General features: G+C 49.9%; 1 long non-coding RNA gene across 1 annotated transcript; it reads left to right on the top strand.

Annotated features, from left to right (window-relative positions):
* The first annotated feature begins 266 nt into the window (after positions 1–266).
* On the top strand, positions 267–7,718 carry LOC131280300 (uncharacterized). The gene is made up of 3 exons (XR_009187806.1): positions 267–474; positions 1,709–1,844; positions 7,457–7,718. It is a non-coding gene; the product is annotated as an uncharacterized lncRNA (long non-coding RNA).
* Positions 7,719–21,187: the final 13,469 nt, after the last annotated feature.

Genomic DNA, 21,187 nt, shown 5'->3' with positions numbered 1-21,187 from the left:
CCCATGTTCCAGCTTCTTCTTTTTCAGCACAGGGACATTTTGTTATTGTTTTGCTTTGCTTTGCTTTACTCTCTTCTCAGGTAGGAAAAAAAAAATTACCCATCAAGAATTCTTTATGCCTAGCAGCCCAGGAGAGGAAAGGTCTTGGGGTCAAAACACCAAAGTTAATATTTCACATTACATCCTGCCACATGAGCTACTCTCCAGGGTGTTTCCAAGAATTCTGGGAACCGACTCGCCATTTTCAGAACACTTCCTTCCTGGCCTCCCATATTGCACGTTCATCTTCCTCTCAAGCAGAGCTTCTTGCCCCAGCTCTGCCCTGAGTTCTCCTTTCCCCTGGCTTGTGGCTGGTCTAGCGGAACCAGGTGCCAGGCCTGGCGGCAGGATCCTTGCCTTGTGGCTGCACTCGACAAACACTAAATAACAAATCTGGCATCTCCTGAAGCTCCGCACTCATTAGCACACTGGGAGGTAAGTGCAGACAACCAGGGAGAATTTACCCTGCAACAACAGGCTTCTCACATTGAAGCCAAACACACCCCAGCAGGGATCAAGTGCAAGGTTGGGGGCCTCCAGATGCCTCTGAAATATTCCCTTTTCCTCTCTTGCCCTATGTCTTCTGCAGTCCTCGCCCCGTTTTTTATTCCACTTTCACAGACATAGCTGTCAGGATTCTTTCCAGGTATGTTTCTTGAGAGCCTGTGAAAGTGCCCAACATCATTAAACCCTCCTCCTCCTCCTGCCTTCACACACCCTTTGACCACTAACAACTCTGGTGCATTCCAGGAATGCCTCCAGATTTTAATGCCTGTCTTCCTTTCCTCTAGTAATGTCTTTATCCTCTTCACACCCTGGCAAACTCTTACCCATTGTCCAGGCCCTGATCAAATGACACCTCCTCCAGGAAGCCTTCCCCAAGGCCCCTAGCACAGTGGTTACTCCCTTCTCTGGCCTCCACTGATTCACAAGCATCCTCTGATCTAGCCCTGGCCCCTCTGGATCATTTAATATTGACGTGTTTCTTCCCACCCACCAGCATGTGTATGCTTTAAGGGGAGGTTCAAGGTCTTTTCATATTTGAGTCTCAGAATTTGGTATAGTGCCAAACAAAGGATTCAGTCAGTATTTCTTGATGACTGGAGGAATGAAAGAGCAACAAAGGAATGAAGGAACAGCCAATTAGATCAAAGTCTGTCCAGTACTTATTTCTTTTGAAATACTTATTATATATTCATTTACTATATTCTCTTCCACTTTCCTGTAAGCTTCATGAAGACACAGCCCACATCTGTTTCATTCACAGCTATATCCTCAGCCTCTAGGACAAAGCTGGTCCATAACAGGTGCCCCATAAATACCAGCTGCATAAATTTTACAATGAATCAATATTGGATTGGAGGACAAGTAAATGAGTTAGTGTATATCGGGACAGAAGCAAGAAGGATTTGATCAGTTCTGTGATTTGAGAAACTTAGAGAAGCCTTTTTTGGGGGGAAAAAAACTATAACTGGCCTCTTAGTTTTACAAAGGCAAGGCCCAGGCATAATCTAAAAGTGCAGGTTAAGGAAGTTCAGGGCGAAACATCTCTACAAAAGAATTAGTTAAGAGTCTGCCCTATGGACAAGGGCATATAACTGTAGTTCACTTTTTTCGGTGTTAATAGATAGGCGGCTTTTCATTTAGTTCTTTTTGTTTCCCCTGGTAGGAGGGGACATGGAGGTTTCATGGCCTGGGCCCAGGAAGAAAAAGAGAAGAGAATTCCCTGAGCTGACCAGAAGCAGCAACACCTTTCCCAAATCCCCTGCCTGCCACGGGCACCAGGACCAGGGAGAATGATGCCTGTGAGTGGCACTCATGTTGGGTGGTAAATAATGGGCCTTGGGAACTCTGAAAGGGGTTTAATTATAGGTTTTCCTTTGCCATGGCACAGTTTGCTTAGTATAGCCTCAATATAATCCATTACCCATGACCACTATATGACAGTGGGGCCTTGGAGAGTAAGGAAACTGTTGTGCCCATGCTTGGGCAAACTGCTATAGGGAGAGGAGAAGGTTCCAGGGAAGCAGAGATGTCAGAGGGTAGGAGGGGAGAAGAGTGTTGTTCACAGAAGAAGATCAACCAATGAGCACAACAGGTAAGCACTCTCTAGAAAGCCTCAGGAAAATTCAGGTTTGACTGAGCTCTCCCCCAGTCAGGCAGAGTAAGGGCACAAGGTATCTTATCTGAATGGTAATGGAAGTAATATGCAGATTATTAATAGATGGATAGATGGGTTGGTGGGTGGGTGGGTGGATGGATGGATGGATGGATGGATGGATGGATGGATGGATGGATGGATGGATATAGGAGAACATATGGCTGAGAGATAGATAGGTGGCTTGGATATATACATGGATATATGGGTAGATGTATGAATAGAAGAGAGGGAAGGGAGGTTGGATGGTAGATGGATGGATAACAGGCTCTTATTACTTCCTTTGCTTATAGATGATAGGCTCAAACAAAGTGACTGACCACTTGGGTGTCTGAGTTACAAGGGAATGGGTGAACAGTTTGCCCCACTGGGACCCATTTCCCTGCCTAGAATCCTAAAAAGACAAGCCTGTCTCTTCTGCTTCCTGGCCCTCTGCCCTGGTAACCTCTGTCCCAGGCTGAGACATGGATATGCCTCAATTAGCCCAGGGTAGGAAAGTTTCTGTTTAATTCAATTGCATCAACTAAGAATGCATGCTGACTAGCAAAGTGCACCCCAGTCCCAGCTCCTTCACTCCACAGCAGCAGCCTGAGTAGTGATGGAGCCCCGATCAGCACAGCCTGCAGCCCCAGCCAGGGGCCGGGAATTGCCAGCTCCTCACCTCGAGGGTTGTGGGGCAGGCACAGAGATGTGGCTGTTGCTGACCCCCAGGAAGTCAACTCAGCGCCCAGGCCCGCATGCCTCTCTCAGACCAGGACCCTGTCCGTGTCTGACAGTGCAGCAGCCCAGGTCTCCTTGCCGAGCAGCTACCATTTAATCACTTGATCATCACAGCACTTTGAAGTAGACACTGCTCTTCCCATTTTGTAGATGAGGAAACTGAGGCTCAGTGAAGTTAGGTGGGCTGTAGTACTAGAATTCAAATCCAGGTCCTAAGTCCACATTTAACACCAGCCCTGCTTCAAGAACCTAACAGTGAGGGAGTCCAGTCAGGGACCTGCAGGGGCCCCCAAAGTGTCACAGGGGCTATCCAGGAGGGTGAGGCTGATCAGGGAGCTGCTCCTTTTGTGGGCTCCTCTTGGCTTCCCCAAAGCTGAAGGGCCCACAGACCTCCATCTCGGGATCCAGCTGCAGCTCCCCAGATACCCCATTAGCCCTCCCCTTCCCCCTGCCCTTCCACCTGACTCAGCCCTGCCCTTCTCTGAAGTCCGCACACCCAAAGCCTCCTGGTTGTCCTCAGCTGGGATCACTGGTTCTGGAGGAATGCCACACATCACCACTCTGCTGTGTCAGAGTTTAACTGAATGCTTCAAAGTTCTCACAGACTCAGAGCAAAAGGAGAGGTTGTTCCCACTTGTTTCCACTGTTCCCTGCCGGCCGGTCCATGAGGTCCTCCCCAGCTCACCCAGCTTTCCTCCCTCTCCTATCTTTTCTTCCTTCCCACTCTGCCTGCCTCATACCTGTGCCCCAGCCAAATGCAACACAGTTCGCCCTGAGCCACTCCCAGCAGCAATGCCATTTGCTTTCCTCCTCTTCTTCCTCCCCACCTACCCGGTAAACACCAACTCCTCTTCCAAAACTCAGTTGTGTCATTTTCTTGATGGAGCCTGTTGCATTGCCTTATCCACCTGTCCCAAGATTGAAATAAGCACTCCCTTCGCTGTGTCCTCCTGGGTCTGCCCACTCTCTCCAGAATGCTTGAGTGTTCTTTCATATTTTCATGTTTGGCTCCTCAGTCAGGTTGTCAGACTTTGAGGGCAGAGCCTCCGTCTTCTTTCTCTTTTTAACTCCAGCACCAGGCTCAGAGTAGGTACTTGGTGATGTTCCATCAGTTGACAAATGGATTCTCAGAACAAAACCCTTCATGTCCAGCTGACCACACCACCTGGCCATTGCAGTTGATTGATAAGATAGAAATGGGTAGGGCCCGGAAAGATCTGGTTGTTCAGCACAGCTTCAGTGGACACCTTGAATGCCTGGTGGCAGGACACTTAAGAACCAGCTGTGACCCACCACAAGTCACAGTGGGTCCAACAAGGTCCAGCAAGACCGTCTGTGGTTTCATGTTGAACCCTGCACCACTTCTGCTTGCCTCCAGGCAGAGGAGACAGTAAGTGTGACTGTAGGGGCAATCAGATGAGACCTGATGACCAAAGTGCATCATAGAGCAGCAAAGAGAGATTATTAAGCCTCAGCATAAAAGCTCTGCTCTCTCGGCCTCAGCCAAACACAAATCACGTAAAGGCAGACATTCTGGGCTCCTCCATCCATCAAATCAGCCCACAGATCCAAGGCCAAAGCTGGTTAATGATAAAGTAACCCCACACCCAGCACACAAGTCTCCACAGTGAATTTGTCTAGGAATAACTAGAAATGATTCCAATTCTATTTGCATGTATTCCCCCTGCCCTTTGACATGCAGAACGACACACTCACTAGAGCTCCACTCAGTCTCTTCTCAGCACCATTGCAGAGGCCAGGAACATGCGTGTAAGGGTCGTAAAGGCTCATTGACAAAACTATTTTCCCTTTCCTTCATGGTGGTAAAACCTCCAATTCCTGAGATCATGTCTATCCTAATGAAGACTACATTTCTCAAATTCTTGTGCAGGTTGGTAGGCCCAGAGACTAAGTTCCGGCTATTGGGAGGCAAGCAGAAGGGTGATAGCTTCCTTGGATGAGAACCACATTCTAGGGATGAAGACGCATAGGCTAGAAGGAGTTTAAGAGGCACAGAAATGCCTTGTCATCCCTGCTGCGTCTACCTCCGCGTTTGCCTACCAGAGACAAATAATTCCTTCTTCTTCTCTTCTTTCTCCCTCTCCCACTTCCCCTTCTTCCTCTTCTTCCTCTTCTTCACTGTTGCTTGCTTGGGTCTCTGTTACTTGCAGCATAACCCAATACAGGGCCCCTTTTCTGCTCTCTAATCTTAGTTGGGATCATCTCCAGCCGCCCTCTTAATGCAAGATGGCCAGATTCTCCACCGTCTCTCTCTGCGAGGTCCCTTGGCCCCTATGCAGATTTCTCCATGACCTCCTCAATAGACTTTACTATCACATACCATGTGAATGTGGGAGGGGTCACCATGGTCAAGCCCCAAACTCATATCATAAACAATCTAATTATTGAATATGGTGATAGTGATCAACTCAGAGTGGTAGGACTATGGTGATTTTTATTTCTTCTATTTTGTATCTTTTCTTGTTTTCTTCCATAATTATTTATTATATTCATAATAAAAAGTAGACAAGCTAAAAAATTATTAGGCATATCTCAAATAAGAAAATGTAGAAATGCCTCTGAGGATAACTCAGGATAATTGGTATTACTAGCATAGACTAAGAAAGAGGCACCATGTGTTTGCCCAGTCATCATGCTAAGTAACTTGCATATGCAATCTCTAGTTCTCATAAACCCCAAAGATAGATACTATTTCCATTTTACAAATGAGAAAACTGAGGTTCAGGAAAAAAACCTTTTTTCCTCAAGGTCACACAGCTGCGTGATAGAGCTCCAATTTGAATCCAGGTTTCTCCAACACCAAAGCCTGTGTTGCTGCTCTATATATTTTCCTAGATTTTTGGAGTACCTGGACCCATCACATCATCCATCAAATACTTAGGACTCTTTGGGTTACAGGTGGAAGAAGTCTGACCCAAACTGGAGGAAGAAAAGGGAATCAGTTCGCAAAGCTGAAAGATCTGGGGAGAGTTTCAGTTGCGGCTTGACTACAGCTTGAACCTGATCATCAGGACTCAATTTTTCTCCGTCTTTCAGCCCTAGTGTTCTTGAACCTCTCCTGATGACAACTTGGGCAGCAGTGCTGACCTACAGGTGGCACCCTTCTATCCAAAAGGGGAAACCACCCAGCTTTGTCCTGGAAGTCGCGACAAAATTGTCTTTTATTTCATTGGCTCTGGGTGAGTCATGTGCACGTCCCTGAACCAATCACTGTACTCTCAGGAAGGCACCGCGTTGAAGGGTTTGGGCCAGGCATGGTGCTCTCCTCACCCAAGTCACAGAACTGAAAGCTGAAGAGATGTTACTTCCCGAAGGAAATTCAAAGTACTGTTTAGAAGAAGAAAGGTGCAGGGCTATTGGGAGCAGAAAACAGGCATCCACTGAGCTCCCAGTGCCTGTGACAGGCCTCCTTTGTCCTTGGATTCAGCTTCCTCCAAGGAACCACTTCTCTTTCTATACATGTGCTCAACACAAACATGCCAGTCCACTGACACGGAACCCTTGGCAAAATAGCTTCTGTAGGTCATGCTTACTCCTTTCCCCAAATGGAGTTTGTTTTGGAAATCCTTTAATGAGGAACAAGCAGGCATCACACATCTATCTGGATGTGGACTCAAGGACAGAGGCATTTGATAATTTACTAATTGACTCACCAAATCTAGATCATCCCTAAAGACCAATGCTAGCAAGCCATTTCATTTATTACTTGGCAAAGCTTGATGCCAAGAAGCAGATCCCTTACTTCTTGAAGAAAAACTTCTTTTGGCAACTCAATTCAAGGAACTTTTATTTAGCACCAACTGTATATAACATACTACCCCTGGGCTGGGGCTACAGAGATGGTGGTGACCCAGACCATGCTCACAGCTCAGTGAATGGGTGGGCCCGTGAACAAATGATTGGAGTGCTGTGCAGACAACACTGTCCTAGTTTCTAGAGCTGCTGGAGCAATTACCACAAACGTGGTGGCTTAAAAAGACAGAAATTTATTATCTTATACTTCTGGAGACTGGCAGTCCAAAGTCAAGGTGTCAGTGGGGTATGTTCCTTCTGGAGGCTCTGAGGGAGAAGCTGTTCCATGCTTCTCTCCTAGCTTCTAGTGGCTGCCAGAAAGCCTTGGCATTCCTTGGCATAATTTCAATCCCTGCCTTTGTCTTTACAAAGTCTTCCCCTCTGTCTATGCTCCCTCTGCCTTTTCTCTAATGAGGACACTTGCCATTGCATTTAGGACCCGCCCTCATCCAGGAGGATCTCACTTCAAGGTTCTTAATTTAATTACACCTGCAAATAAACTTTTTCCAAACAAAGTACATTCACAGGTTCCATATGAATATACCCTTGGCAGGCTGCTGTTTGTGGTAGCTTGAGGCTTTTTGGATCCCAAAAATCATGTCCTTAGAGCTAATCCATTTCTGGGGGTGTGAACATAATATAGGTGGGCCTTTTTTATTTGATTACTTCAGTAGGGCATGACCCACAGTGGGTTTTAATCCTCTTACTGGAGTCCTATATAAACAGGATGAAGACAGAGAAACAGAGCGAAACCAACAGAAGTGAGAGAATACCTGAGGAAGCCAGAAGTTGGAAGCAATGAAAACGGAGGAGAAGGAAAAGACCAGCAGATATTGCCATGTGCCTTGTCATATGACAGAGGAGTCCAGGATCACAGCAGCCAGTCTTGAGGGTGAAAATATTGCCTGATGATGCCCAGATTTGGACATTTTTCTAAGCCTCGAAACTGTAAGCTTACAACCTAATAAATCCACATTGTAGAAGCCAACCCATTTCTGGTATATTGCTTTTGGCAGCCCAGCAGACTAAAACACCATTCAACCACTGCAATCACTGTGCAGAGATGCATCACGGGAGAGAGTGGTTTCTGTCTTTAGGTGATGATGGCAGTGGTGTCCTCACAGGGGAGGGCATTTCCAAGCTCTCTGAGAGGAGAACATCATTTATAAAGGAGCCAACAGAGGAAGGGCAGTCCCAAAACAGCAGGTGCTAAGGCTCAGTAAAGAGAGAACAGGCACCTTCAGGGAACTAGTAGCAAGGCAGCATGACTAGAGCATAGAAATGACTGAAAATAAGTCTCTTCAGTGAGACGGGGCTTGAGAGTCTTGCTGGACTTGATCCTGCAGGCAATAAGGAGCCACTGAGGAAGGATCCGTTTAGTTCTGTATGAATGACAGCTCGGTCTACTTAAAAGCTCTCTTCTTAAGGGTTTCCAGCATTTTCTTTAAAATCTTGGTGAGTAGTAGATTGTGAGCTCCTTGAAGGCAATATCCACATTTGATTAACCTTTGTGCCTCACACGACACCTATTTCTAATATACAGAAGGCATTCAGTAAACATGATCTGTTTAAAAAACAAATGAAATGAACTGAAAAGGCCGATTCCCACAGGCAGATGGTGGTCTCCAGCTCCCACGTATCAGAGTCCGTGTGGGAAGAGAATACAGAACTGTGTTTACAGTACCCTGCCCAAATCTACCGCTTACACGCTTGGCGGTGACCTTGGGCATCCCCTTCACCTTCTGAGAGGATGGAAATAATCATCACCGTCATGACCACCACCAATGTCTGAACCTCAGGTCGCACAGGGCATGCCCCAGGCAGCTTCTGATAAGCTGGGGTTGGATCCCAAGAGCCTGAAATGCTGCAGGATTGGGGGCTTGGGGCCGGGGGCTGCCTGTGTTAGCCTCTTCAGCAGCTCCGAGGCCGGCTTCCCAGTCAGGTGGTGAATGATCAGTCGGCTTTAGGGCTGCCTTTGGCTTTGGCTGATGCTGGGGACGGTGCTTCCACCAAGGCTCATGGATCTGCCTCCACAGCAGCCCCCACACACCACGTGGGCTCCCTCTGAGGGAACAAAGGGTTTCCCAAGCCCTCAGGTGGATGCCCAAGTAGGCTCTGGGAAGGCTATGGTGAAACCGTGCCCCAAAGGGATGCCTTCTTCCTGGACCCAAGCCCACCCAGGCCCCCCCAGGCCTGCCTCTCGTTCCTGTCCTGGGGGCTCAGAGAGAAAACTTAGCTGATGCCTTTTGCTCCAGTGCCCTCTTTTAGGGTGAAGTCCTGACCCTGAGCCTCAGTTTCCTGTCCCTCTGTAGACTAGGGGTACCCACAGTGGCCCCCTGACCACATCTTCTTCTGAGGGGCTCCACACCTACCTCCTCCCTGTTAAGGGCCAACCCTAACAGGCCCGTTTGAATTCTAGGCTAGTACCCCCTCTTCACCCTGGCCTCAGCTCACTGGCCCAGAAAGAGCAGCCCTGAGGCAAGCCAGCCCAATCAGAAATTTTCCCCTTGAGGATTTACATCTGGGACACAGAGTATTGACTGCAGGGCCCAGGCTACAAGGTTCAGGAGCATTTGTTGGTGCTGGAGCTGGGAAGGGGAAACGAACAGGCCCGCAGAGAGAAGAATGAGGCAGAAGTGTGGAGTTGAAGATGAGAGAAAGGAAGTGGGGAAGGCCTGTTGGCTCCTGTGTGCCCTAGATCCTGCAAGCCCAGGCTGTCCTTGGGAACCCCTCCTAATACTGGCCCCAGAAAGAGTGTTTCCACTGTGACCTGGAAACCCCTGCTAGGAATGTGCTTCCCCTCCAGGTTAAACCCAATTCTGCCTGAAAGGTCCAACTCTGGCTCTTCATCTATCACCCCTTTCCCGGAGATAAGGATGGACACATGTGGAGTATCGCCCATGAGCCAAGCAGGTCCTAAGTGCTTTGCTGGTGTTAACTCTTTGAGCCTTCTTAGCAATGCTTGAGGAAGTACTGATCTTATGAGCAATTTTCAGATGAGAAAAATGAGGCACACACCAAGATGTTAAGTAATTCTGCCAAAGTGACCCAGCCGTTAAGCTGAGGAGGTGGCCTCTGATTCCAGCATCCATACTCCTAATCCCAGGCCATGCTGCCTGTCTGTGACATGACACAGAAATCCATGTGACTGGTTTCTGTCCAGGAGCCCAATGAGAAGGCTGGAGGAAAAGGGGATATACCATAAGCACTGCAATAAGAAGGAAATGAGAGGGATATAGTAAGTGCCCTGGGTCACAGAAGAAGGAGCCACCAACTCCCTTCACCAAAGACTTGACATTGAGATGGACCTTGGAAGGATGTGAAGGAGTCCATCTGGGTAGAAACAGAGAGAAGGCCATCATAAGCAGAGGGAACAGCTTGTGCAAGGGGCACAGGTATAAAAGCCTAGTGTGACTTTTGCAGCCCGTGTTGACGTCATTCTCTACTGAAATCCTATTGCTCAGACTGGGGATATCCACAGGCTCATCAAAAGTCCTATACAGAAGTACTGTGTAGGTCTCTTCCATATCCACAGAGACACACGTTTTGGCTAGTTCCTACCTCGTTAAAGCCAGGGTTCCACCCTGGCACTGTGCAATCTCTGCCACTCCATCTCACTCCTTCCATTCTTAAGGGAATGAGGAACTTCTTGGGCTGAAAATGGTCTTTTGAATAGTGTTCTATTTTAGCATGAATTTCAAATTAATGAAGTCTTATTGGAGTCTCTAATTGGAGTCATTAAGTCAGAAAATTCAGCAAATAAATACAGTCTCACTCCGATCAATCAGCAACACCTCCTCACTGCTCTCAGATTAGAAACCTGAAAGAGCTGTTCATAGCCAGAAGCAGGGCTCCACGTAGGACATCAAGGAAGGGGGACTTCTTAGGAGGAAGTGGGGTGGTCATATCTACCCATGAATTTCACTAGCCTTGCCCACCATACAGTTTCCTGTCTACAAAAGGCAATGGCTGAGAACCAGCTGTGAAGAGGACACGGCTCAGAGATGGGGATCAAGGGGTGCCTCACCCTTAGTGAGAGCCTGTGCCATCATAGCCATTGGCAGATTCTGGGCCTCAAGGACACCAGAGCTGGCAAGCAGTATGTGCAGGTAGATGCAGCCAGGGCTTCCATCTAGCTGCAGAGCCCTGGCAAGTGACAGCTCAGGGCCAAGGGCCAAGTGCAGACTCTGGTGCCAGGGGAGCTGGATGATGCCCTCGAAGTGTGATTGCACTCCACTCCACCAGAGTCCTCATACAGAAAAGAAACTCAGAATGCCAACAGTAGTTTAACCATTTGTAGCAGTCCCCTTGTGCCAGACACCAACCTTTATATACATTATGTATAGAAAAGAGTTTTCTGTTTGTTTTTTTCTTTTCTTTTGAAGGATTTATTTATTTCTCCAACACCCCACACACACACACACTGCCTGTTGTTTTGTGTTCACTATCTGCTTTCTGTATCCATTCGCTGTGTCTTTCTCTTTGTCTGCTTGTCTTTTCATTAGGTGGCACCAGGAACCAATCCCGGTACCTTCTGGAGTGGGAGAGAGGCACTCAATCTCTTGCACCACCTCAGCTCCCCAGTCTGCTGTGTCTCTTATTGTCTCTCCTCTGTGTCTCTTTTTGTGTGTGTGTCATCTTGCTGTGCCAGCACTCCACTTGGCCAGCTTACTGCACAGGCCAGCTTGCCTTCACCAGGAGGCCCTGGGAATGGAACCCTGGACCTCCCAGATGGTAGATGGGAGCTCAACCGCTTGAGCCACATCCCCCATTTTTCAAATGAGGAAACAGATTAAAGAAGTGAAATAATCTGCTGCAAATTCCACTGCCAAAAAGAAGTGGACAGCAGGATTTAAAGCCGGGTCTGTCTCATTCCAAAGCTGGCCACTTCACCAGCACAGCAGAAGCAGACTCCGAGGGGTGGGAAGGCCATGTCAGAGTCAGGCAGCCCCGCCACTCCACCAGCTACCCCGCAGGGCCTCCTTCCCCTCCTTTGTGTCAAGGAACTAATGACAACCACCCCCCCACTTGGTCACGAGCTGTGATATTGACAGCATGTCTATTAAATGCCCAGGGTCTTCTGTAGCACTCAGTAAATCTAAGCACTCAGCAAAGTGGTCTTGCTTTATTCCTCTGCCATCCCGACTGTAAAGCCTGCTCATTGCGGGGACCCCGGATGCCTTGCTCACGGCTCTAGCGCCAGCATCTCCAGGTCTCCCTGGCTCCCCTCCCCCATCATCCTCTGTCTCTTTACCCTGCTCTGTTCCTTCTCGTAGAACTTGTCACCATCCGAGCCAGGCCACCCATGTTATAGACCCATGCATTAACTGTGTTTCGTCGGTCTCCGTGCACTGGGGTGTAGGTTCAATTATGGACAGATTTTTTTTTTTTCTTAATTTTGTTTACTCTTATATCCCCAATGTCTAGATCACAGCCAGGCAAGAAATGGGCATCCAGTAAATTTTAAGGATGGATGGATCAACCGATCAGTTGATCAAGGTTGAACAGATTGTAGAAATGCCTTAATTAGCTCTTCCAAGGAGACAGTGAGCAAAATTCCATGTCACACAAATGCAGCAAAGGTTATGGGGGATGAGATGCTCCGGGCCTTGGAACCTTCAGGCTCTCGAGGGTTGGCTCATCCTCCCCTTGAGAAACTGAGAAGTGACGCGGCCAGAGGCAGGCGGCTAGAGAGAAGCAGTTTCCTTGTCCCCCAGACACCACAACCAGGGGCCTCTTCTCACTCCTTTCCGCCCTCACGCCCTCACACCCAGGGAAACACTCTCTCCCCGCTGAGTCAGAGCCATCCTCCAGGTCCCACCCCACTCCCAGCACCCTGCCCACGGGGCCCCTCCAGGCGGCCAACAGCTTCCTCAGGTTCCCACAGCAGGACACCCAGTCGCTTGGCGCTCCAAACGAGCCTCTACGCCCTCCAGGACACAGTGGGTTCTGGAACGTTCTGAGGGAGGCCCGGGAGGACAAAGCCCACGAATCAGATCGACACCAATGGCCTGGCCTCCACCCCTCTTGGGGCTGATTCATGAGGCCCAGGCGTGCCCATTAACTGCCAGGCCGGCCCCATGTGCTCGGAAAAATATTGCCACTGCTCTCGAGGTGGCTGCAGCGTTTCTCAGAAGAGCCGCGGCCATAATAACCAGGCGTCCGCCTCCCCGCCCGGGAGCCCATCAGTTATTATCTGCAGCACAAACACCTACCACTTTGTACTAACATTTTGGCAGTTTCATACAAACAAAGCACTTAGCACTGCCCCATAACTCTGCACTCTTGCTGGGCCTCAGCTCCCAGCTGGCACGGGCAGTCAAGTGGTTTGTAACAAAAAAGTAAAAAAGCAAATGAAACCGTTCGGGTTGTTTTTATGGGCCTCTCCAACCCCCGCCACTCCCCCTGCTCCGTGGCAGGCACACAAGTATGAGTTCAGGCCCTGCACAGCACAGTTTTCGGACAGGCCCCGGTGACGCCAGCTCCGGGGATTACAACAGGATGGATTGTGTGGAGCCTGCATGATATTTTCCGTCCTTGGCCGGGGGCTTCTGCTGGCCACACCTGGGATCTGCAGACTCCGTATCCACCTACCACCCACGTATGGTTTTGGGCATTCACTTCCCAGCTGGGCACCCCACCCCTACTTCCTCCCGCCCCCCCAACACATGGGGGTCCAGCAGGGAGGACAGAGAGCCCCAAACACGGCTGCTGGCCGCCCAAATAGCTGCCTCCCAGCCTGGCCCAGCAGGGAGCCCAGGGCCCAAGCAGTTCAAAGCCTTTTGTGGCTTTTCCCCGGAGAGCTGGGGGGCTTCTAGAGGCTACAGGAGGTGGTGGAGAGCGACTTCTTGGTCCTGGAGCCTGGTCCACTGCCCACTGCATGGGTTTGCCTGGCCCTAGGCTGCAGAGGTGACATCAGGGCCATTGGACGGCCTAGCTGCTTCCTGCCCCCTGTCCGGACCCTTTCCCAATCCAACCAGCTATTGCCTCCTTCTAACGACTGCTGGATCCTCCAATAACTAAAAATGTTTCAGAGAGGTCCTGGGGGAGCCCTGCGAGGGGCCAGGTGCTATGTCCGGCACGTTAATGACTAGCTCCTTATTAAATCCTCATAATAGCCCAGTGAGGAAGGTGGCATTACCCACCTGAGAGGCAGCAAGGCTTGGGCTCAGAGAGGTTTGACATGACCAGCCCAGGGTGGCACAGCTAGTGAGTGGGGGTGCTGGGATGGAAACCCAGAGCTATCTCAATCCAAAGCTCAGGCTTTTACCTCCAAACCCTGCTGCCTCCTGAGGAAAAATGAGGGGAGCTCTACAGAGCTGCGGAGAAGCCCAAATATTCTTGCTAACTTTTAGAATAGCACCATTTTTGGGCCATGCAACTCTGGACAATTAGCTTATTCTATTTCATCTTCAGTCACCATCCCTGCAGTAAAGGACATGGGTAGAATGTTCCCTGAAGTTCTCCTCTGTCTCTTACACTTGACCAGGGTGACTTCTGCCCCTCAGAACACACCCATCCTTTCCCTGCAGGCCCCTTGCCCCTGCTCCACTGCAAGACCTCCTCATTCACCCCAAGTTTACTTGGCCCCCAGCTGCCTCCCTGCCTCCCGCTGGCACCCTTTCTTTCCCACAGTGTGCCCCAAGAGCCCATAATAGCTCTGTATCTTGCTGTTACACAATATCCAGTCACAGGCTTGGTGTTCAAGGTTCTTCAAAGTCTGGCCTCCGTTCCGAGGCACAAAGCATGCTGGGGCACCAGGCAGAGGACTGGAAGGAGAGGAAAGAAGTGGGGCCAGGTAGGCCTAGCTTGGATGGAGGCTGCCCTGGGCCTGGGCTGTGCCTAGCGTGGTTGACGTCCCAGGCAGCAGGCAGATGGGCAGTGTATTGGACATTGAGGCCATACTGAGACACAATTGGAGGAGCAGCAAGGGCTAACTCAGCCAACTGCTGGGGCGCAAATCACAGGGCCGACCAGGCAAACCAAGGCAGCATTAGCTGTCCAGACAGAGTGGGGTAGGAACAGTTCCTATCAGTCCTCAGCCAGGCCTGGTTTGCTGCCCACCTGCGCTCTTACTTCCAGAATGGGCTGGGGGCTGAAGCGTCTGATATGCAGTCTAGCTCAACGGCCAGACTTAGGAGCTCCTGAGGCACAGTGTTCTGAGGGGCCTTCCTCCGGGGACTCCTGCTGGGCTCTCCACCCCCAGCTGCAATGCCTCTCCCCCACCCCCTACGGATCGTTTCTCAAGGTCCAGTCTATTCTCTCTCATCACCACCCTTCCACTCCTCCTTCTCCAGGAAGCCCCCTACCGAATCCCCCCTGACCTCACCGGCCTGGGTAGCAGATACTCATACTGCCTTGCCTGATTTTAGATACACTTTTCTCAAAGGGGACCCTAGATTCAAGGATTCAGGCAGAGCCTTGTCCTCTCAAAATTGCTCCACCCTTGCTTAGCACAGGGCAGAGGAGCTGGGAGGCACTCACATACTCACTCACTCTCTCACTCAACAACATTAACAAAGATTTTTCTGAGCCAGGCCACATGCTAAGTGGCAGTGATAGAGGGACAAAGATCAAGGAGTCATCAGACCTGGAATCTGGTCATTAGAGGCTTTTCTGAGATCAGGGCTCACTGAGGTAGTGGCTAGAGTCCAGGCAGCTCAGAGAAGGAGCTCCTGGAAAAGTCCTTAGAGGACCCAGGGCTGGCACACTGGGAAAGGGGAAAACAATGCCTACCTTTGTGGGCAGTAAAGCACCTTTGAAGGCAAAGACGGAGGGAGGCGCGGAGCGCAGTGCTCCTTCCCCACCCCCACCAGTGAACACTCTGCAAACCTCCCTGAGGCATGCTGGAAGGGCCTGCGGGCCACAGACCCTCAGAGACCCGCCAGGGCCAGAGTCTCCTCAGCCTCAGGGGCGGCTTGAACCACCCTCATTGCTCCCATCTGGCATCTGCCTTCGGTTAAAGGCACAGTTTCTCTCACAGGCTTGGAGCATCAGCCCTGAACAGAGAGCATCTGCATGGCGGATGCCGTCTTTAAAAATAGCCCAGCCCTGGGAACCGCATTTCCCTTCCCTGGGAGTTCCTGGAATGGGAGAAGGACCGTCTCTCCCCGGGCACCCCTCAGCAGCCCACTCTGGGCGGCCGGCCCCTGCGGAGAGGGGCGGCCATGCTGAGGAAGTTCCCCGCTTCGCCACCAGGTGGCGCCAGGGCGGCTGCTTGGGGGGCCGGGCCGGGCCGGGGCGGGGCGCCGGAAGCCCCCGGCACGTCGCGGAGCCCTGCTCCCCCGCCGCTGGGCCCTGGGAGTTGGCTGCGGGCAGTGGCTTGGCAGCCTGCGGCTGGGGGCGGATGGCAGCGCTGGTGTGGGGTTTCAGCCTCCCCGGAGGGCCCTCACGGCTGTGTGCTGAGCAAACGTTCGGGCATGATGTCGGCCACATAAGGAACCAATTTTCGGGGAACTCGGCAGCCAAACCCTCCGATACCTTTGGGCGGGAAGCACAGTCGCTGTCAGCCTTGGGGGCTGTCTCCCGATTGGAGAATCGGAGAGGTCTCCTCGCGGTGGGGGGCAGGGCTGGCGGGGCTGTGGGGACGGAGAGACACCAGCCTCGAGCAAGGGTGGGCCTCATCTCCCCTGAGCTAGGGATTAAAAGCCGGGGCTCAACTGCCACTTTCATGAAGTGCCTACTATATGCCCAGCGTGGCCTGCATTTTCAATGCGTTTGTGCTATCCAGTCTTCACATCAAACAAGTCTCACAGGGCATCAGCCAGTCCATAACCCAGGACCCCAGTCTTTAAGGGGCGCTGGAATACCACTAGAATAAACCAGAAATGGGATCCTATCTAACTCAGGTCCCACACAAAGGGACAAATAAAACTTGATTCTTCCCTCACCCCAAGCAGGCAGCACCCTTGAGTGGACGTAATAAAAACTCTTCATCTACAAAATTGCTCCTGCACCAAATGGACAGAGAGCAAATATTTGAAACACAGCTTTGAAAGGGCACTGAATTTCCAACTTTTCTGAGTTTTCAACTACACTTGCTCCATCCCTGGACACTACTGTAATCACCCCTCTTTTGCAAAGGAGAAGGTTGAGGGCCAGGAGCTAGGAAGTGCCAGAAAGATGCACCAGAACTCAGGCAGGCAAAATCAATGGATGTCCTCTCTCCTGGATGAGTTTGTACAGGGCAGTTCACCTATTTGACCTCGTTTCCTCATCCATTCAGTGGGAAACATGACAAGCCCTCCCTCAGTGAGACCCCAGTGCAGTGGTGAATATGAAAGTGTGGAAACTCTAAGTGCTGTCATTGACTTTGGTACCCATTGTGGTTTAGGGGAATCACGAAAAGAGATTCAGGAGTCAGAGGAACCCCTGGAAGAGCAAGTGTGCCCAGGAAATGATTCCATGACTGGACAGGAAGAAGGAAAAGCAAGATAGTGGCTACCAACCAAAAAATTTAAGACAGAAGTTCCCCAAGAAAGGAAAATGACTCTCTAAGAAAATGAAGATCTCCTTCTCACCACTCTGCACCTCCAAAGCTCTAGGCCCTCATTCGTGGAGCGTGGTCAACCATGAACGTGGGTGCTATTTAGTAACGTGGCAATGTGTGAGTGTGGCACATCTTGGTGGGTGCTCATGTGAATGAGCAGGCTGACACCCGCACGTATCTTACCTGGATGTGTGAAACCACTGGGTGAGCATGAGTATCACCTGGGCGAGGGGCTGGACCTTCTGATGGCTGTTAGTGGAGGGCAGCCCCTTGGCTCCGATCACGGCCCACGTCACTAGCGATTTGCTTTAACTCTGTCCAGTTCATCTTGTGGTGTCTCCCTCCTGAGAAATGAAGAGGGCACGCCACACCCACAGACCCCACCAGGATTCCTGGCTGATCTTGCAGGCATGGGCCAGTGAGAACAGGATCTTGGGGATGGAGCCCATGGCAGTGGGACACTGGGGAGGTGCTGGGAACAAGGTCAGGGTGACACACAGAGATGCCTGAGACAGACCTTGGGGCCATGAAGGAAAGAGGGCACTGGCTGCTTCTCAGTCTCCCCCAGTTTGTGCAGCTGCTGACTCCCCCATCCAGGTACCCAGTTGATTGAATTGCTTTTTTCAGTGTCATTATAATGGCACCTCATCCCCATCTGATATGAACTTGTACACGGGGGTCACCCCAGCATCAAGCAAGGGGACTGAATAATCACGGTGTGAGGAAATCTTATTAGTAATTACAGGCAGATGTTACAAATTCCAAATTTCACTTTCTTTCACCATCTCACTCTGTTGTCCCAGATTAGGTTACGAATCTTATCGTATGGTCAGGAAGTCTGAGGATAAGGTGGAGTGCTCTAGAGGGGAGTGAACTAGTGCTTTAGAGATACCAGGTCAGAGGCCCAGGCCCTTAACTGTGCTTTGCAGGTCCAATTAGATTGGACCTTGCCCCCTAAGCGGCCTAATCAGTCACCAGGCCCTTCCACTCATCCTGGTTCTGGTCATGCAGAATTTCTTGCTGTTCTGCAAACAGTTCTTCTGGAAGTCCCTGCCCCCTGGCTTTGCCTGAACAATTCCGACTCCGTTTCAAGCCCCAGCTCAAATATCACTGCTACTTGTTCTTCAAAGCTAAGTGAGTAACCCGGGTCGCGGTTCTTCCAGTGCTCTACAAGACAATGACAATGGGAGCTGCGTATCACTGAGGGCTGCTCTGAGCCTGATACTGTGCTGTGTGCTTTAAACATACGTTATATGCACTAAATATACCCACCGTATGTTCCCTAAGGACAAGGACTAGAGTGATGTGGGGCACAAATTTTAAGAGGACATCACCAAACTATTCAGAATTGATGTGGATTGGATTCTGTACCCAGTTTGGACATGTTCTTGATCTTCGTTTGCATTCTGGTGGGTATGGACCCATTGTGAATAAGATCTCTTCAGGCTTTTACTCCAGTTACGGTGTGGCCACCTGAATCAGATTTCACCTGCATCACTGGAGTCCTTTAGAAACAGAGTGAAAGTCAGAAGGTGAGAGAAAACCACAGGGAAAAACCAGAAGCCGGAAGTCAACAGAGAAAAGAGAAGAGGCCACCATGTGCCTTGCCATGTGATGGAAAAAGCTAAGAACCAAGGATTGCCCACAGCCAGTTCCAGAACTCCACAGTGTTTGGGGAGAAAGCTCACTTTGCTAGAAGAATTTTTGACTCCTGGTCTCAAAAGTTTGAGGCAATAAATTCCCTTTGCTTAAGCCAACCTCCCTAATGGTATTTGTTTGTAGCAGCTAGGAAACTAAAACAGTAATCAAGAAAAATATTTTTAAAAAATCAATAACAGCACCTGTTTAAACATACAGTATGCAGCACCCTTGCACACACACCTACACCCACAGACTGTGTTTTCCCTAGTAGGGTTCTTTGTGACAAGTGAAATGGTTCTGAGTCCAAAGAGATAATGTGATAAAACATCAAAATAAATAAGAGGGTGGTTTGTTCTATTATTGCCAGAGTCTCTCAAAGGACTGTTCATTGGAATAATGTGGGAGAATTTTTTTAAAAAATGGTTTCTTGATGCAATTCAGATTTGCTGAATTGCATGGGAATATGTACTTTTTTTTTTTTTTTTTTAAAAAGGAGGTACTGGGAATTGAGCCCACGACCTTGTACATAGAAAGCAGGCACTCAACCTCTTGAGCTACTTCCGCTCCCTGAGAATATGTACTTTTAAAATGCTTCTCAGGTGATTCCTGGAAATGGTAGAGTTGGCTAACTACTGCCCTAAAAATTCTGCTCCTCAGGCTTCTGAAGAACATAACTCCTATGCCCTCTGTGCCAGTAAAATGACAACCGAGGTTGCCATAGTTCGAGCCCATCCCAGCCTCTCCTCTGCCAGTCCTTCTCCTTGCCTGCTAGCAATTTCATCACATGCTTGGGAGGGCCCTAGTGGGAGTGGCCAGAGTCATTCATTTCTGCAGAGAGTAGGTGTCTGACCCAGTGGAACTGAATTTGCCAACACTGAGGACCATGTGAATTCATTCATTTGTCCTCTCCTTTCTTCATTCAGCAGGTATTTTTTGGTGCTTGCCCTATGATAGGCACTGGGCTAAATGTGAGCAAGGCCTTGAGACATGCAGAAAGGAGAAAGGAAAGACCATACTCTCTGGCCACAGAGAATTTACACTGAGTAAAGGAGACAGATATTAATCAAAGAATCACAAAACTAAATGTAAACTTACAGCTTTGATAAGGGCAAAGTGGGGAGAGATTCATGGTGCTAGGAGAGTATATAGCAGATGTTGAGAAAGGCAGGGAAGGCTTTCTTGAGAAAGTGATGATATGCTCAGATCCGAAAGACAGGTAGGAGTGAACGAGGTGATTTGGGGAAGAATGCTCCATGAAGAGGAAACAGCACACGCGATGTCATGGAGGTGCTGTGGGGAGTTCACATGCCTGACCATAGAGGGCAAGGGGCAGCACAGGAGAAGTCAGCAGCGCCTATCTTAAGGATTTTGGCTTTTATTGTAAAATAAACGTTCAGCCATTAAATGTCTTGTGCCAGCAGCATGTGGTTATAATTATTTTTACTTGCAAAAAACTTATAAAAAGGAGTAGTCGTCACCCCTATTGTTAGAGAAGCAACCCTCGGTAAAATATTAAGACCCTAATCCCTCAGCAGCAGCAGCACCGATTAGCTAGCAAGCAACGGCGTCTTTCGCAGCCCCAGGAACCCAGCAAGCAAAATCTTGACTGTGCCTTTTTGAATGACAGGGGGCCATTCCTCCCAAGAAGCACCACGCGCCTGTGGACACACACTGCATCTGCACAGGCCTGTGCTGGCACCAAAGACCAGGGAAAAGTCAGCCCTAGGCCTCAAGGAGCACGCTAGTGAGTGGCCCCCCTCCTTCCAGCAGGATGTTTGGGGCTCAGGCGACAAGGTCTTGCAAAGTGAGAGGTGATAGTTTCGTAGGATCTTCATTTTGGAAAAAAAAAGAGCATTATCCTAGCACTACGTATGGTAGGAAGAACTATAATTCCTACTTTATTAATTTATTTATTTTATTCCCCACCCACACCCCCAGTTGTCTGCTCTCTGTGTGCATTCGCTGTGTGTTCTGTGACCACTTCTATCCTTATCAGCAGCACCGGGAATCTGTGTCTCTTTTAGTTGCGTCATCTTGTTGTGTCAGCTCTCCGTGTGTGCTGCGTCATTCCTGGGCAGGCTGCACTTTCTTTCGCGCTGGGCGGTTCTCCTTATGGGGCGCACTCCTTGCGCGTGGGGCTCTCCCTATGTGGGGGAAACCCCTGCGTGGCAAGGCACTCCTAGCACACATCAGCGCTGCGTGTGGGCCAGCTCCACACGGGTCAAGGAGGCCCAGGGTTTGAACCGCGACCACCCATGTGGTAGGCAGACGCCCTAACCACTGGGCCAAGTCTGCTTCCCTTATTCCCACTTTAGATATAAGCATAT

This window comes from Dasypus novemcinctus, chromosome 10, assembly GCF_030445035.2.
Source record: "Dasypus novemcinctus isolate mDasNov1 chromosome 10, mDasNov1.1.hap2, whole genome shotgun sequence".
Lineage (NCBI taxonomy): Eukaryota > Metazoa > Chordata > Mammalia > Cingulata > Dasypodidae > Dasypus > Dasypus novemcinctus.
The sequence above is the reverse complement of the archived record's forward strand: the minus strand, read 5'-3'. Positions and strand labels throughout refer to the sequence as shown.